This window comes from Oryzias latipes, chromosome 2, assembly GCF_053564925.1.
Source record: "Oryzias latipes strain Hd-rR chromosome 2, Olatipes_Hd-rR_3.1".
NCBI classification, from domain to species: Eukaryota; Metazoa; Chordata; class Actinopteri; order Beloniformes; family Adrianichthyidae; genus Oryzias; species Oryzias latipes.
Window position 1 is genome coordinate 48,182,149 of NC_136238.1, and position 17,193 is coordinate 48,199,341.

General features: G+C 45.1%; 3 protein-coding genes across 4 annotated transcripts in view; 1 reads left to right on the forward strand and 2 right to left on the reverse strand.

Annotated features, from left to right (window-relative positions):
• The window catches only part of LOC144988956 (NACHT, LRR and PYD domains-containing protein 12-like), a 254,086-nt gene extending 242,890 nt beyond the window's left edge, over window positions 1-11,196 (forward strand). Inside the window, exon 16 of the mRNA XM_078940374.1 lies at window positions 10,647-11,196. The gene's annotated coding sequence lies outside the window, so the exon portion shown is untranslated. The remainder of the gene's footprint in view (window positions 1-10,646) is intronic.
• The window catches only part of LOC144988990 (NLR family CARD domain-containing protein 3-like), a 204,704-nt gene that overhangs the window by 79,255 nt on the left and 108,256 nt on the right, over window positions 1-17,193 (reverse strand). The window lies entirely within an intron of this gene.
• LOC144989075 (protein NLRC3-like) overlaps window positions 1-17,193 on the reverse strand; it is a 97,902-nt gene that overhangs the window by 19,997 nt on the left and 60,712 nt on the right. The gene's annotated exons all lie outside the window — the stretch shown is intronic.

Sequence of the window (17,193 nt, forward strand, 5' to 3'; positions counted from 1 at the left end):
CTGTAGATTTTTCCTTAAAACTTTTTTGCTGTTTGTTGTCATTTTTGGTATACCAAGTATTTAGAAGCAACTTTTATGCATTTGCTCTGGTTGTCAATTATGGAAGTTGTCTTTATGCCTGTAGAACAAATGTCATCTTTTTCATGTGAACGCGTGTGATATGTTTTTGGTTGTTTGTTGGCAGAGGGACAACAACCAGCACAGCGGTCCTGTTGTGGATCTTTAACGCACACAACAGTCTAAATGTGTTCCACCACAATTTTCTATATAAATTGCGTTTTTACATAATTGTCGACCGCTGCTCTGGTGCTGAAGCCACCTGCCATCAAACAATACAAAAACGTTTCCTCCTACTGTAATAAATCAGCCGTGGCTTGAATTTCTACGTCTGTGGCCCAAACTCTAATGAAACACATTCTAGATTTAATGATGTACTCAGCCACAGAGGAGAACTCTCGCCCAATTACCCAGCTGTACAGATGTGGGTTTGCTTCCAATTGCTTAACGATGGCTAAGCGAATTTTTCTGTGGCTGTTTTGGGATCCGCTCACAGCCTGAGAGATGGCCCTAAAGTAACAATTTCCATCTCCAATGATTCTTTCGTTGGTGCAGGGGGGCCCTAACAAACCAATGGGAGGAGCAGGTGGGGCATTAAAATTTTGGAACTCAATATTTAACATTGAGCACAGAGCCTGGCAGACATCCAGATTTAAAGGGTTAATATAGAATGACATCCTGATCCTCCACAGCAACATCATCCAATTTGACTTTCTTCAGGCTTTCACCTGAAGGGCCTGCATTATCACTTTTTAATTCAATTTTTCGTTTTGTTGCTGTCTGTTTAGCTTCTACTGTGACATCTAATGAAGTTTCATGGAAGAGGCTCTCTTTGCAGAGGTTCAGGGAGTTACTTTCTGCAGGACTTCCTAAGAAAGGGTCAAATGTTTCTGAAGCAGAAAAGAGAACCACACCAACTATTTCAGACTGAGTCAACACAATGCCCTCGACTGACCTCTGCAGGGAGTCATGAACTTCACCCACAGAGTCAAAATAATACACCTGTTCACTCAGGACTGCGAGAATGGGAGTCTACAATAGCCCAGCGTCCATTCTCAGCAATGACGGCACACGTGTTCTCACACATCGTCAGCAGACACGTGTTGTACTGTGCCGTCATCCTAGCCAACCCCTCCTTCAGGGGAACCAACACACCAACATCAATGAACTCGCCTGAATCTATCCTAGCATCCCCACTAACAACTTCCCCAAAAACACAGGACAGTTCAACCCCATCTACCACTACTTGACCTGGAAGATCAGTCACTCTCAGAAAACCTGCAGAGTCAGTGATTTTGTTCTGTCTCTGCAGGTCCGAGTAAACCTGATCTCCAGCAAGCAGCACAGAATCCAACTCACAACTGTCCCACTGAAACACACTTTTAACAGTGTGCTTGGCAGCAGCCACCAAAGAGATGGCCATGCACTGCCGCCCACTGTTGCTCCCAAACAGCTCACTGCCCTGGTGGAACGATCCTCTGATGCTGGGGAACTTTAACGTACCAGCAGCAGGAACAGGACCAGGCTCCTGGACCTCAGAGGTTACCAGCTCATCATCTGAGGAGCCAAACGTCACACCAACCTCCATGTCAACTGAACTATCATCTGACACAGCCTCAACACTAGAACTGGCAGGAGCAGGAACCACCTCACTAAAGCTTTCAGAGGAACCAAACAAGATTACAGGGTCTGAACGTGGCTGAACCGCACAGCAGATGCAGGAAGGAGAACAGCTCTTACCTTTGCTGCTCTTCTTACCTCCTGCAGCAGGCCGTCCACGCTGATGCTGGTCCTTTAGAAAAATAGAAAAAAAAAACATTACTTTCAAGGAAAAAACATAAATGTTCTTTTTCTGTATTAAATCATAAATCGAACCTGAACACCTAAAATCAAATTCATAAATTTGATCATATTTGCCCAAGAATCATGTCTGTTAATAAAGGAGCACACAACAAAAGCTTAAGTAGGAACACAAACAAACATGTCAAACTTAAAATGACCATAAATAAAAACCATCATCAATATTGAGCTTTTCCCTTTTCTCCTCTCACCTGGTCCACAGGCCGCTCCACCGTCACGTCCTTGGTAGGAGACCTAGGTGTCACCCCCACGCGGTCCTGCATACAAACATGTAATGTATTTAATGTCAGACTTTTACCATGAACTAGGTGCTGCAGCATTCTGACAGAAAAAAACTACAAAGTCATTATACCTGGGCCGGCACCCTCTCCTTCCTGGCACGCCTGCCAGGTGAAGGCCGGGGTTTCACCTCCACGTGCTCGGGGACCTCCGCCTTAGTGAAAAACAAAAGAACACAGAAATACACAGCATTAAATGTTTATGAAAAACATCTAATTTATAAATCTGTTTCTACAACAATCTACACTGTAATGTGTCCTCTTCTTACCTGGGGGCAGCCCTCTGGGATGCAGCCACAGCCCTCCGGCAATGCCTAGCATGAGACGTCTGAGGAATAATGACAAACACCAGAAAAAAGTATTTAGGAGCAGTTATAACGTGGCATGATGGCGCCAGTGTGTGCGGCCTGCCGTCTGTCAGCTCCGCTCCTAATTTTGTTTGTTGCTTTTTTACTATTTTTAATAAGCTGGCACCCTGTATCTGCTCTCCTGGTCTATGATCGCCAAGCTCTTCTCAAATTTGAGCATTACCAGGAATTTATTTTTAAACGGACTTTTAAATATGAATCTCCATTCTCGTCACCGCTCCTCTCTGGAATACCTGTTTACCTGCGTCGCATCCCGCCCAGCTGTCAGCGAGGAAGGCGTCTAAGGAGACGGGGAAAGAGGAGTGGGGTTCTTCTGAGGATTAAGGCCCTTCGGAGATCTTCTGAACGGCATCGTTCTGCTTCCTTGCGCTGGATCCTGTCTGTTGTTCCCGAAGCAGCGGTGGACCAGGCTCACCTGCCGGCAGCGGCCTTCTCTCTCCGTCGACGCCGGTTCTCCAAACGCGCTGTGGAGCTCGGGAATCTTCTTCCACTGTGTCGGGCCTCCTCATCCTTCAGTGCGGGTCAGGTGTTTGTGAGATCGGCCCTCATCAATGCCAGATCTCTCACAAACAAAACGTTTATCCTGAACGACTTCTTCACTTCCCGGGAGCTGGATATGATGTTCCTGACAGAGACGTGGCTTCAGGCTGGAGACTTGACGCCGTTCTCAGAGCTTCTCCCTCCAGGCTGTGGATTCCTCAGTTCTCCTCGGGCTGCAGGTAGAGGTGGAGGAGTTGCTGTAGTTTTCCGATCTCACCTTTCGTGTCGGCAGCTGCCAGCTGTCAGTTTCTCCAGCTTTGAGGTTCAGCTGATGGAAATGAAATGCGACTCTCCGGTTCTCTGCGTGCTGATCTACAGGCCGCCCAAGTTCCATAAGGACTTTCTTCAGGACTTTGCAACATTACTGTCCGAGATCATTTTAAAGTATGACCGGATTTTAATTGTTGGAGATTTTAATATTCATGTGTGTTGTGAGAGCAAGCCACTAACAAAAGATTTTCTGGACTTGATCAGCTCTTTTAACCTGCAGCAGTTAGTGAAGAGCTCCACGCACGAGAAAGGACACATCCTGGATCTGGTTTTAACTCTGGGACTACATGGAGATGTCAAGGAGATTATTGATGCCCGTTTTTCTGACCATCTGCCCGTTTTATTTGACTTTGATCTCTTAACGCTGCCGCCTGATGAACGCGCCCCCGCGCGCCCCCGCCGCCTGATGAACGCGCAGACAGCGCTGCAGTTTTCAGCGGCTTTCTCAGCCTCTGAGCTTTGCTCCTTGGATGTTCAGGATGGAGATGTTGATAAACTCCTGGGGGATTTTAGCTCTGTTTGCACGGGCATTTTAGATGTCATTGCTCCATATAAGGTTAAACGCAGTAAACCGGCCCCGGAGCCTTGGATTAATGACCATACTCGCGCGCTCAGACGCTCATGCCGTCGCGCGGAGCGTAAATGGAAAAAAGACGGGCTTCATGTTTCATTACAGATTTTTAGAAACTCCTTGACTGAGTATCAGGCTGCTGTAAAAAATTCCAAGACCCAGTTTATGTCAAATGTTGTGTCTGAGAACATCAGCAAGCCTAAGGTCCTTTTTAATTCTTTAAAGTCTCTTTTAAGTCCTGGTAATTTATCCTGTCTGACTCCTTCTGTTTTACTTTGTGAACAGTTCTTAACATTTTTTATTGACAAAGTCAGTGCTGTCAGGTTTTTACCCTCTCCTTGTACCCCTGACCCCTCTGTTTTAACGCCCCCACCTGCTATTTTTGACCAGTTTGAGCCTGTCACTGTCTCCCAGATCTCTGAGATAGTTCAACACCTGAGGCCTTCCTCCTGCCCAGGTGACTGCATTCCCCCCAGACTCCTGAAGGAGGTCTTTGATACCATTGGCCCCTGGATAGTTGGTCTCCTTAACTCCTCTCTTGTCTCGGGGTGTGTGCCAGCTGCTTTTAAACATGCTGTTGTGCACCCCCTTTTGAAAAAGCACAACTTGGATCCCAATGTTCTATCAAACTTTAGGCCGATCTCCAAGTTGTCTTTTCTTTCAAAAATTTTAGAGAAGGTGGTTTATCTACAACTGCAGGAGCATCTAACAAATTATGATATCTTCGAGAAGTTTCAGTCAGGTTTTAAATCCTGCCACAGCACTGAAACGGCTCTCCTCAGGGTGTGTAACGACCTGCTTCTAGCTGCTGATTCTGGGGCCTCCACTGTTTTAATTCTTTTAGATCTCTCTGCTGCTTTCGACACAGTGGATCACAGTGTTTTATTATCCCGACTGGAGCACTCTGTCGGTGTGAAGGGCACAGCACTCAGTTGGTTCAGTTCATATTTATGTGGCAGGAGTTTTTCTGTCCAACTAGGACAGTGCTCTTCTTCAGAGGCTCCGCTCAAATATGGTGTACCCCAGGGCTCAGTTTTAGGCCCGCTTTTATTCTCACTTTATCTGCTGCCACTGGGGTCCATTTTTAGGAAATATAACGTGTCATTCCACTGCTACGCAGATGACATCCAGATCTATCTTCCCCTAAAATCTGGAGGAGCGGATGTTCTCGACAGATTGCAGAACTGCTTAGCAGACATCAAGTCTTGGATGGAGCTTAACTTCCTCTGTCTAAATGAAAACAAGACAGAGGTGTTTGTCTTTGGAAAGACTGACCTGCTGACAGGCTGCTGTAGTGCTGTTGGCCCCCTGGACCCTTCAGATGCTCCATTCATTAGAGATCTTGGGGTGAACCTTGACAGACATTTTAAATTTGACAGGCAGGTCAGTGTTGTAGTCCAGTCTAGTTTTTATCACTTGAGGCTAATTAGCAAAGTCAAGCCATATCTTCCTCCTCACGCTTTGCAACAAGTGATTCATGCTTTGATCTTTTCCAGACTGGACTACTGTAACTCTCTGTACAGTGGTATAGATCAGTCTCTGCTCCGCCGCCTCCAGCTGGTTCAAAATTCAGCGGCCCGCCTGTTAACGGGGACCAGACGGTGTGAGCATATAACACCGATATTACGCTCACTTCATTGGCTGCCTGTGTCTTTTAGAATTACTTTTAAGATTTTGCTTTTGGTTTTTAAATGTCTGAATGGTCTGGCACCTCAGTATCTTTCTGAGCTTCTGCATGTTTATCGTCCTTGTCGAGTCCTTAGGTCTGAAGATCAAATGCTTTTAGCGGTTCCCAGGACTCGGCTTGTGACTCGGGGAGACAGAGCCTTTTCAGTTGCAGGTCCTAAACTCTGGAATGCTCTCCCTTTTTCTGTGAGGTCTGCCAGAACTGTCAGTAATTTTAAGACTCTTTTAAAAACACATCTTTTTACTCAGGCTTTTAACTCCAGTGAGCATATCTAGTGGGCCAGCTTGTTCATTGTTCATTTTATTAATCTTATTCTTTTATTGTTTTATTGCTTTTATTGTTCAATTGATTTTATTGTTTTATTCCTATTGTTTCTTTATTGCATCGTATTGTTTGTGATTTTAGTTGATTTTATGTTAAGCACTTTGGTTGCCTTGGCTTTTATAAGTGCTATACAAATAATAAATTGATTGATTGATTGATTGTTATAAAGCTATTCTGAACTCTGAGCATCAAGACAAAACAGTTACCTTGTTCCCAGCGGGAACAGGCGCAGCAGCTCCAGCACAGTCCAGATCTGACGGGTAAAATTTGTCCATCAGATCCAGAATAGCAGGGCTGAAGCGCACGGGCGACACCGGGAGAGGAGCAGCCTGTGGAATAGAAAACACAGAAATGTTATCATGTGGACACAACAAACACACTGCGGTTTTATTTTTCCTAAAACTGACCTGCTTTCTATGGATAAGAAGAAAAAAAGAGAACTATGTAGACACTTGATCTAGTCCCTTCCATGGACCACAGACCTGCTCTGCACACACCACTTCTGGTCTGGCTTTCAGGAAGCTGGATTCACCTTGAACACATGGACAAGTTTAAAAGAGGAAAAATCATTTCATTTGTATGAAATGAGCTGACGCTTACCTTTGCCTTCCCTACCTTGCAAGCCCACTCAAAAGGGTTGGTTGGAGGAGGGGACACAGGGTGCTCCCTCACAACCACCTTAGGAGCGACTCACCGCACGGCAGGCGGGGCGACGCAGGAGGAGGCGCCTGGACCTCTGGCTCCACCAGCTGCAGAGCAGAGTAGTTCCACAGCAGGGAAGCCAGAAGGACCATCCCTCCATCGTCACTCAGGTGGACTTGAGAGACCTCCCCCCCCAAGATTTGCTTATATAGATATGGTTGTACTTATCGTACTGAGAAAAGCTGTCTGCATCAAAACAACCAGAACCATCAACCAACCCCATCGCGGGCCCACAGCGACAAGTCGTCCAAGTTGAAGTGCTCAGCAACAGACAGGTACTTATTACCTGCAGCGGAGTGCAAGTTTGTGAACCATTCCCACAGACGATAATCTACATCCACCGCCATCCTGTTGAAGTCTTATTGAAGAAATGTCTGTAGTGAGACGAGGCGGGAAGTCAGGGACGAAGAGCTGGCAAAATAATCCCACAAACGAACAAACCAGAGTCTGCTTGAGTAATCACACTTTCTGCTGCTGCCTCACCTTCTGTTCACCTTCTGCTTCTCTTCATGCAACGATTAAAACAGCTGCGTTTGGTAGCTAGCATCAGAAAAAAATGACCATCCTTTGATGTTAAAGCTATAACTACAACACGTAGCTAAGTCAGGAATAAATTACACAAATGCAACACTCATTTACACAACAGAATTATACAGCACAAGCATTTTCCTAAATACTCCCAAGTTTATGTTCTTCCATAGGCGGACTAGCTAACGTCAGAAAAAACGGCCATCCTTTGAGGTTAAAGCTTCTTTTCTCAAAGAAGTCTGACAAAACCGTCCATTCGGTCAGAAATCCCGTGTGAAAGGGAATGAAATCTACCCGGTTCCAGAAAGTTCAACGGCTATGGACCAATCACAGACAGTCACACCCAGATTTTTCGACCTGATTGGACATACCATAGAAAATGGGAGAAACCATTTTGAGGATGTTTACAACTAGAATATCATACTTTATTATTAACAAAGTTTCAAGCACTGACTCAGAATTACATTGTTTGCAGAAAATGGTGAATCTGTGACCTACATTACAACAATTACAATGTTATTATATACTAATGCAGCAGCATTGATTTAATTCCTTTGAAAATTCGTCTGACGGGCTGAGGAGGATCTGGTTCCCCTCATGATCACACGGTTCACGTCGGCAGCATGCATGGATCTCCACCCCCACGTGCACGTGCACATGCACACTGCTCCCTGTCTGCTTCATCCCTCCCCCTAACCCACAGTAAATTGATGGACACATGTTTTCCACTCATCTTAGTGTCAGAATTTTACCTTTGATGTAAGATTTGTCTTTTCAGCAGATCTGGTATAATTGTTGCAGATTAAAACAATAACCTTGTATCCCCCTCTCTCCCTTTTATCCTTTTCCACCCCCCCTCTCATATTCTTCCCCTCTCCCTCCCCACACAGACTAAATGTAAGAAATGGATAATAAAATAATTGCACTCTTGTTTTTATGGAGTTCTATAACCTCTTTTTGTGATAGTAAAACCTGTCCAACACAAAAGGCCTTCAGCTCTAATCTGTTTGCTCAGCTGTTGGACAGGACAAGCTAGAAAAATAAAATACATCCATGCAAACAACGTTAGCCATGCTAATAACAGAGATAGCTGGGGATCAACTTAACTGGAATAACGATCAGCCTTTATTTTGTCTGGACCCGACTGGTAACACAAATTTTATTTTTATTTTCTTTGTTTAAAAAAAATGTTTTGTAAACAGATTTTTCTGTAAAAACAAATACAAAATTCTGTTTTAAACGTTCTATTTACTGCTAAATGCATATTTGAGAGTTGACAGCTGAAGCTGCGAAGATGGTGATGAATGCTAACACAGAAATGTCAAGAAGTTGAAATATTTGTTAAAACTCAGCTAACTTCCTTAAACTAAAATGACTTTTGCTATTCTAACTGCTAAAACGGCAATAAATGGTACTAAAGATGAAATGAAGTCCTAAGTAGTTCCTAAATAAAACTTGAGGAAGAGACTAAAAGGTAGACTTGTAAGGACATAAATAATAATGCTACAGATTTCAGAAATGGACTATTTTAGCACAAAACAAATTTTTAAGGATTTGAAGCTTCTCTTCATTCAAGGTTAGGAAAATAGCCAAATGTTTGTGCTACTAATTATGAGGCTACAGGCAACACACATGTTAATTTGGTGGCTGTGTTTTAAAAGCCCTCCTCCCTGTTCGGACATGAACTCTTGTTGTTGCCATAAATCAAGGCATCAGGAAGTGGAAGCAGGTAGGTAAGGTAAGCCAGACTTAGTTCCCCGATCTGAAACAGGGAATGGGAACTTAGGAGGAGACTCGTTCAAAGTTCCCTGTAAACAAGCAATCGGCCAGGCTTTGGGACATCTGTGGCGTGGCGGCAGTAGTCTGCAAGAGTGATCTGCCTCCTCTCAGTGACAGGATTGTTGAGCTGCCTTCCTGTGTCATGTACAGTTAAGGCTCCTGCAAACTATTTGTTTCCTTTTTTTTTCAGGAACGTGTCTTGGCTGCACGCCCTTCTCTCCCCACAAATAGGGGATTAAAGCTGCTGCTTTGCTTTTATTGTTTTTAACCGTGATTTCTGTCCGGGTTGTCACCCCCGCCACGACGGAACCGGTTGGAGCGAAACTCTCAGCTTACGGAGACCCCTCCTTGCTGTGGCGTCTCACCGGACTGTGGGCGGCTTCACCAGCTGATCTGCGGTGGTCGGGCGGTTTACCATCCCCCCTGAACACTAATCACCTTTTTATCTTTATTTTTAAATGTGTGTCTTTTATTGAAATAGTCAATTTTATTCTTGTTTCAGGAGGTGGGAGGCTGAGGTGGTGGACTGCTGTGTCTGGTGGGGGGTCCCAGTGTGCTGTGTGGTTTCCATCACGTGTGCAGTGATTCACAAAATGGGTGTTTGCTTTAGTTGTACGTTGTTTTAACCACCTCGGTAAGCTCCTCCTCCAGAATATTTTAACTGACTTTTATTAAGGATTTTTGTTTTATTAAAAGGTTTCTTAACACTGTTTTAACTGTAGCAAAATTCATTTATAAATGTCTAATTTGACAATTAAAATGGATTAACAGAAATGCTTTTTCATTTTCAAAATGTAGCTGCATCAAAGGACTCGAAATGAAAATGAAACTTCAATACCTCAATATGCATTTTTCATTTTCTACTTAAAAAACGCTTATTCTATGTCGTAATTAAAGCGAAAATGCAAAGAGGGGATAGCATTTTTATTTTCACATCCATCACTTGGAAGCACCGCGGTTTATCGTAACCTCCCTCTAGACTAGCTTTGTCTTTGGACTGGCAGACGCTTTTGCGGCCTGCAGGCTCATTGCAGCCCCCAAGATGATATTTTGTGGCCCTAAGTTTAAAGTTAGTGCGTTCTGCCAGTTTTTTTATAAATGACACTTTTTCAGTGTTCAAAGATCTGCAGAAGAACTTCTTCTTTTCTTGTTTCAAAACTTTCTGCTGACATTTGTGCTCCACAAAGTTCTGCTTGCAGCCATCAGCTCTTCTTTGTGTCTTTGCTCCAACAGACTCCTTTAAAGCGCGTGCAGAAGAAGCAGCCGTGCACGCTCACATGCACTCTGAGTCCTGCTGCTGTGCCTCAGCAGATGCAGCTGAGAGTCCAGCGGCTGATGTTTGTGAGCAGACAGTGACAGAGTCCTGCTGCAGCTGGATGCTGCTCTGACAGACACATCCTCAACAAACATCCTCACCTTTTCATCCACGAGCAAAGATGCAGAGTTTCCTGTGAAGCTGCAGCTTCTCAGTGAAGCTCTGAGGAGAATGATGACAGGCTTCAGGACAACAGTCAGCCAATCAGAGCAGCAGAAGCTCCAACAGGTGAAGATGACAGGAAGCTGCTGCTCTGAACAGGACTGAAGCTCCTGCTGCTCTTTCTGCTGCTGTGCTGCATCACTGACTGACAGACCAGGACCAGGAGACACTCCTTCATCTCTGGCTCTACACTTTCTCTCTGCAGGTGGGGCTGGTGAGTCTGATGTTCCTCCTGGAGGAGCAGAGAGGAGCAGCAGCAGCAGCTGGTCTGCAGAGATGTGGTGACTGGACGGTGTTCCTGGGAGGTGGAGAGCAGAGTGATGGAGGAATCAGAGGAAGTGGAGATGAGTGTCAGAGCTGCAGCAGGAACTGATCTGAGATCAGCTCCACTGTCTCTCTCAGCATCAAGTGGACAGTTATTGTGCTGCAGCTCCCCCGGTGGACTGATGGAGAACTGCACTTCCTCTTCTCATTCTAACTTGGAGTGTTGATCTGAAACATGGGTTGGATTCAGATGTTCAGCAGCTCCAGGGTCTGGAGAAAAACAGACCTGCAGACAAACAGATTCTTTTCTAGATCATCAGTTGAATCATTTTTCTATCATCTCTGTTCTGTTGATGATCAAATATTGACTCATGCAGTTTGAAAGACTGAGTTTTGCTTTGATTGATGTTTTCCACAGTTTTCTGACTGAACTTCCTTTTTCTTTGGTGTTTTGTGGGTAAAACTCTGTTCTTTTTCATGCTGACAGCATTTTCAGCTGCAGTTTTAAAGAAGTTTCATCTAAATCCAGTAGAATCTCCTCATTTTCTAGAATGTCTAAACTAGTAGAAACTTTCTGAGCATAAAGCCTGTTTTCTCCAGAGGACATGAATGAACAGAGTGGATCTTAGTGAGGAATGACAGCCTTTGGATGCAGAGAATCACTTTGATGCAGCTGCTGCAACAACACCAACTGCATTGCAAACCATTTCTTTGCCAGGTTTGACACGCAGAGGCCCCCAGCAGACACGCCACAATCATCACCACCCCACACCAACAGTACCCTAGTACTCCAGGAGCAGGAAGTACGACGGGTGCTTAAATCAGCCAACCCCAGGAAGGCAACGGGACCAGATGGAGTACCAGGCAAAGTACTCAGCGCATGCGCCGACCAGTTAGCAGACGTTTTCACCAGAATCTTTAATCAGTCCCTACAACAGTGCAGCATCCCAGCCTGCCTCAAAACCTCCACCATAATTCCGGTTCTCAAAAAGCCAGCAGCAGACAGCCTCAACGACTACAGGCCAGTCGCCCTCACGCCTGTAGTCATGAAGTGTTTTGAAAGACTGATAGCAAAACACATCAAAGATAATCTCCCACCCACCCTCGACCCGCTCCAGTTTGCCTACAAACCAAATCGCTCAACAGATGATGCTATTTCCACCACTCTTCACTCTGCCCTGAGCCACCTGGACCACCCAGGGAACTACGCAAGGCTGCTCTTTCTGGACTTCAGCTCAGCCTTTAACAACATCATCCCAGACATCCTGACAGAGAAACTGCTTCACTTGGGCCTTTCTTCCCCCATCTGCTCATGGATTAAAGACTTTCTGTCAGAACGACCACAATCTGTCAAACTTGGACCCCACCTTTCATCCACCATCACCATCAGCACAGGATCACCACAAGGATGTGTACTGAGCCCTCTCCTCTTCACACTCTACACATCGGACTGCACGCCGACCCACCCCTGCAACACAATCATCAAATTTGCTGATGACACCGCTGTGGTCGGGGATGAAGTCAGCAGACTGGAAAAGTGGTGTTCAGGAAACAACCTCCACCTGAACACCACCAAAACCAAAGAAATAATCCTGGACTTCAGGAAGAGGAGAGTGGACCCGCCCCCGCTTTATATAAATGGGGTCAGCGTGGACAGGGTTCACTCTATCCGCTACCTAGGTGTGCTGATCACAGAGGACCTCTCCTGGACTGCAAACACCACTGCGGCAGTAGGGAAGGCCCAGCAGCGTCTCCACTTTCTGAGAATACTCAGGAGGAACAACCTGGACAAGAAGCTGCTGGTGACCTTCTACAGAGCCACCATCGAGAGCATCCTCACGTACTGCATCACAGCCTGGTATGCAGGATGCTCGGCCGCAGACAGGAAGGCGCTGCAGAGAATTACAGAAATAAAAGATAAAAAATGTTTTTATAAATCTGAAAGTCACCAAAGTGTTTAATAAACTTTTTATGAAGTGAAAAGGTCAAATGTTTGTGTGTTGGAAGTCCCAACCTGACAGATGAGCAGAACAATAAGGCAGGCAAAGCCGTAACACTGCCCCCTGGTGGACAGGAACTCAGCAGTGCAGCTTCAGGATGGAGTGGCTTCCAACAGATCAGATCAACGTTCTGCTCTCTGCTAAAGAGGCAGAACGTCTCCTTCTAAGAAGAATCCAGAGTTCCTGATCACAAACATCAACTGAAGCCCAAATCAGAGCTGATCAGACTGCATGGAGCCCAAGCTCCAGAAAAGAGGAGAAAAGAAGAAGAAGTCGTCCACATGAAGCTTCACCTTAGAGGAAAAGAGGAGCTGCTGAACTAAAGTACTCGAGTACTGAGGAAGACTTTCAAGCTCTGATGGATTCTGTAGAACATCTGGAACTAGAATGTAGAAAGTGCTTCAGTTCCATCAGCTGTCAGTCTGCAGCAGCTTCATCTGCTGCCTCCATCCTCTCTCTGTGAGTCTCTGCAGAGTTTTTCTGCAGCTGCTGGTTTTTCTGCAGCAGCAGCAGCATCAGAGCCAGAGAGCCAAAGAAAGTGGAAAGTCTGAGAAGGAAGCAGCTCTGAAGCTCTGCAGCTGACGGTGCAGCTTCAGGACTCATGAGGAGGAGCACATGCACGGCTCTGATGCTGCTGAACGTCTGACTGAGATGATCCACATTCAGAAGAGAGTTTCAGAGTGAAAGACGTGTGGAAGAAGAGAATCCTGAAGGTTTCTGTGCAGACATGAACTCAGTCAGAGAGCGTCTGAATGTTGGAGGATCCAGAAGAAACCAGGAGCTCATGAAGGTGGTTCTGTTGGAGCAGAGAGCAGAACTCTGATCCCAGTTTCAGGAACAATGCAGGCTCATGTTCTGGACTGAAGAGTTCTCCTGAAATGTTCTGTTCAGACTTCTTCAGGATCACATCTGTGTGTGAATGTGGAGCTTTGTCTGAACCAAGCTGCAGCTAGTTCACTTTGAAGCTCCTTCAGGCTCACACAGCAACAGTAGCCGCGTTTACATGGGCAAAAGTAATCGGAAAGAACGCCTGATCAGAAGGAAAATGCGTCATGTAAACGCGCCGTTCGGAATACTCTGCCCCGGTCAGACTCTTTCGGATCAAACTTTCTTTCCGATCGAGATAGGTGGGTTATACCGATCGTTGGTCATGTAAACGGTCATTCCGATCGTGTGTCACTTCTGCTCTGGTTTACGTCATTCATAGATGGTGTTTCGCTGAGAGAAAGCTTTGGAGCACATACGGGACCAATCAGCTGTTCTGCGGCGGCCCCCTGAAAAGCGCCGCTCCGCTCTCGCCCCGCTGGCTCTCTGCCTCTCTTACACCCCTCACGAAGGGGCTGCCGGGGAGGAGCGCTTCGTGCCCACTGAGGTCTGGACCCGGCACCCGAGCTCTGTGTTTGGGCTCTGCTGCCAGTAGACCGAGTGAACCTCTCTGATCAGAGCAGCAGGATTTATTAATGTGTTCGGGGGGGGGGGGGGGGGGGTGCTTTGTTACATGTGCGTTTTGTTGTGTTGTTATGTGTGAGAATTCGGACTTTGAGCCGACCCGCCGCTCTGGGTTAGCGGCTGCAGGACTCAGGAGAACCGAGCAGAGCTCGGCCCGTCAGCTCACACATTTGGGTCGGTGTGTGAGCTTCAAAGCAGAAATGCCGCTCAGTCGTTAGAAACTGTCCAAACGATCACGTGGATTTGTGTTTCCAGTTGTGTCCCGACAAAATAAAGGCTGATGTTATTCAAAACATTTACGTGCAGCCAAGCTAATGTTGTTAGCCCGTGTTTATAGCCTGTCCTAACCTTGGCTTCAAGCTCCGTTTTTGCACAAAAAAACACTGACCACACGGATTAAATATAAAACGATGAGCGAATAGACGCTTCATAATATTCATAACATTAATAAAAGCAAGTTTGGAAGATCGTCTCGTATATTACCGAGCTACTGCATAAATGTATGTGACAGCAAAGGGTTGTTTACAACGGGACACTTCCTTTCCGGGATTTTCAACAGTACTGCGCATGCCCAAATGATTTATTCCGACCGAAACTGTGACCCATGGGAACGTTTGTTCTAATAATTTACTGGGGCGGCCATGGTGCAGCGGTAGGGCGGTCGACCCATGATCATAAGATTGCAGGTTCAATTCCCGCCTTGCACACCCATGAGTCAAAGTGTCCTTGGGCAAGACACTGAACCCCAGCTTGCCTCTGGTGGTAGGTGGGTGCCTGTGTTTGGCAGCGGAGCCGCCACCAGTGTCTGAATGTGTGAGTGAATGTGTGTGTGACTGAGTGAATGGGTCTGTGACTGTAAAAGCACTTTGTCCTTGTAGGAAGAAAGGTGCTATACAAGTATACGCCATTTACCATTTAATCGGAAAAAGGTTTTCTGGGCCCATGTGCACAGGTGAATTTTAACCCGACCATTGATCCCATCAAGATATTTTGCCCATGTAAACGCGGCTAGTGACAAAGACTGAAGCTGCTGTGCTGCCCTCTAGTGGCAAACATGGGATCTGCAGCACACATTTCTGCATTTCTCAACATTTTTGAAGCTCATCCAGAGAATGCCAAAAGTCTGCAAAGCAGTAATCAAAGCTAAAGGTGGCTACTATGAAGAACCTACAATATGACATATTCTCAGTTGTTTCACACTTTTTTGTTATGGATAGAATTCCACATGTGTTCATTCATAGTTTTGATGCCTTCAGTGTGAATCTACAATTTTCATAGTCATGAAAATAAGAAAACTCTTTGAATGAGAAGGTGTGTCCAAACTTTTGGTCTGTACTGTAAATAAAAATGTGTTTTTTTCTTTGTCTTAACCTGAAAAAATCTGTGAATTTATTTAAATCTTTCCCAGTTTTTATTGAAAAAATCTTTGAAAAAATCTTTGGTTCCGGGTCACGGCAAGACGCGTGGTCGCGGCTCTCTGCGGATACAACTATCTTCAAATGATGTAATAAGTTGATTTTCTCCAAAAAGAGAGCTGACCATGGCCCCTAAGAAAACCCAGTAATATGAAGACCTCAAAAAGACTCTTGATGATATTCAAGAAACGCTTAATTCTTTTATGGATCAGGTGTTGGCTAAGCTAACGCCACTTTGGGAAATGATGGAAGAGTTCCGAAGATTTCGGGCTCAGAACGAGCAACGAGAAAACCGTGTCGACACAGAAACTAGAAACAGCATTAAAATCTTTGCAGATTGTCGGTGAAAAATGTTTGCATTCCAAATATCATTAATTTTTTTTCACTTTTCTTTTATTATGTTAAATCTCAGTTATCTTCCTCTTTCGGCTTCTCCCATCAGGGGTCGCCACAGCGAACAAGTCGCATGCTAAACTTGGCAATGTTTTACGCCAGATGCCCTTCCTGACACAACCTTCTCAAACCAGGCTTGGGACCGGCACAGAGGTAGAGAAGGGAACAGGGAGCGGCCCGGAGTTGAACCCTGGTTTCACGGACGGAAGGCGCCGCAAACCAGCACGAGCTAAACCGGCTCCCGGATGATGTCCTCTTTAATTCATGTAATTCAACCGTTTGAATATTGGTCATTGAGGAAAAAAATTGAAAGTGAATAACTGCCGTTTGTGCCGGGCTGGAATTATATCGTCTTTCATATATTGGAACAGAACTGTGAAAGAAAAAGCCTGATTTACATCACTTTGACATTTTGCACCAAGCCTCATCCAACTGTAGGTGGTGGACATGAGCTAGTAAACAATAAAAAAAAGAAGAAGTAGCCCCTCCCTGCTTGTCCACTGTGAACACCATAGGCTAAACATGAGGTTAAGAATTTTCTTATGACATATTTTGACACGTGCATCACGTGTCCAGTGTGAACACGGCTTACAAGGGAGTCAGCGGCTTCAGAAGATGGAAGGAACTGTGTTAAATAATGAGGCGAATGTGATGAAAATACTTTCAGGGGAAGATGAAAAGAAATGTTTTAAACTTGCAGGACAAGGGTGACGATGAGCACAAGTGACGAGCGCCGAAGACAGATGAGAGAGCAGCTGATGAAGAGGAGGCACCTACAATCAGTCACGGCGCAAACATTAGTAATGAAAGGGACACGAGAAAACAAAACAGTCAGTAAAATGTAACAAAATGGAAAAAAAATGATGAGCTCATCTAACTCGATGAAAGTATGCCCTCTGAGAATCATCGAATTGGTTGATCCATAAATAATAAATCATCTAGACGAATTTAAACCTCAATAAATAGCCGTTTTTAAGAAACAAAAACCTGACCTGTGCTTTTATTTAAATAAAATAAACACTGCAGACAACTACTTTAATAAAAGTTCATCAGGAGGTTTGATCACCTCACCACATCAGATGATCGAATAACGACTGGACATTCCAATGGGTTTGTAAAAATCTAGCATATTAAACTCTTTGGCAGTAGGAACCTGAAATATTCTTTTTCTAAATGAAATTCCTGATGTACATATTTAAAATGTTCTTACATCAAACATTTGATATTTAAA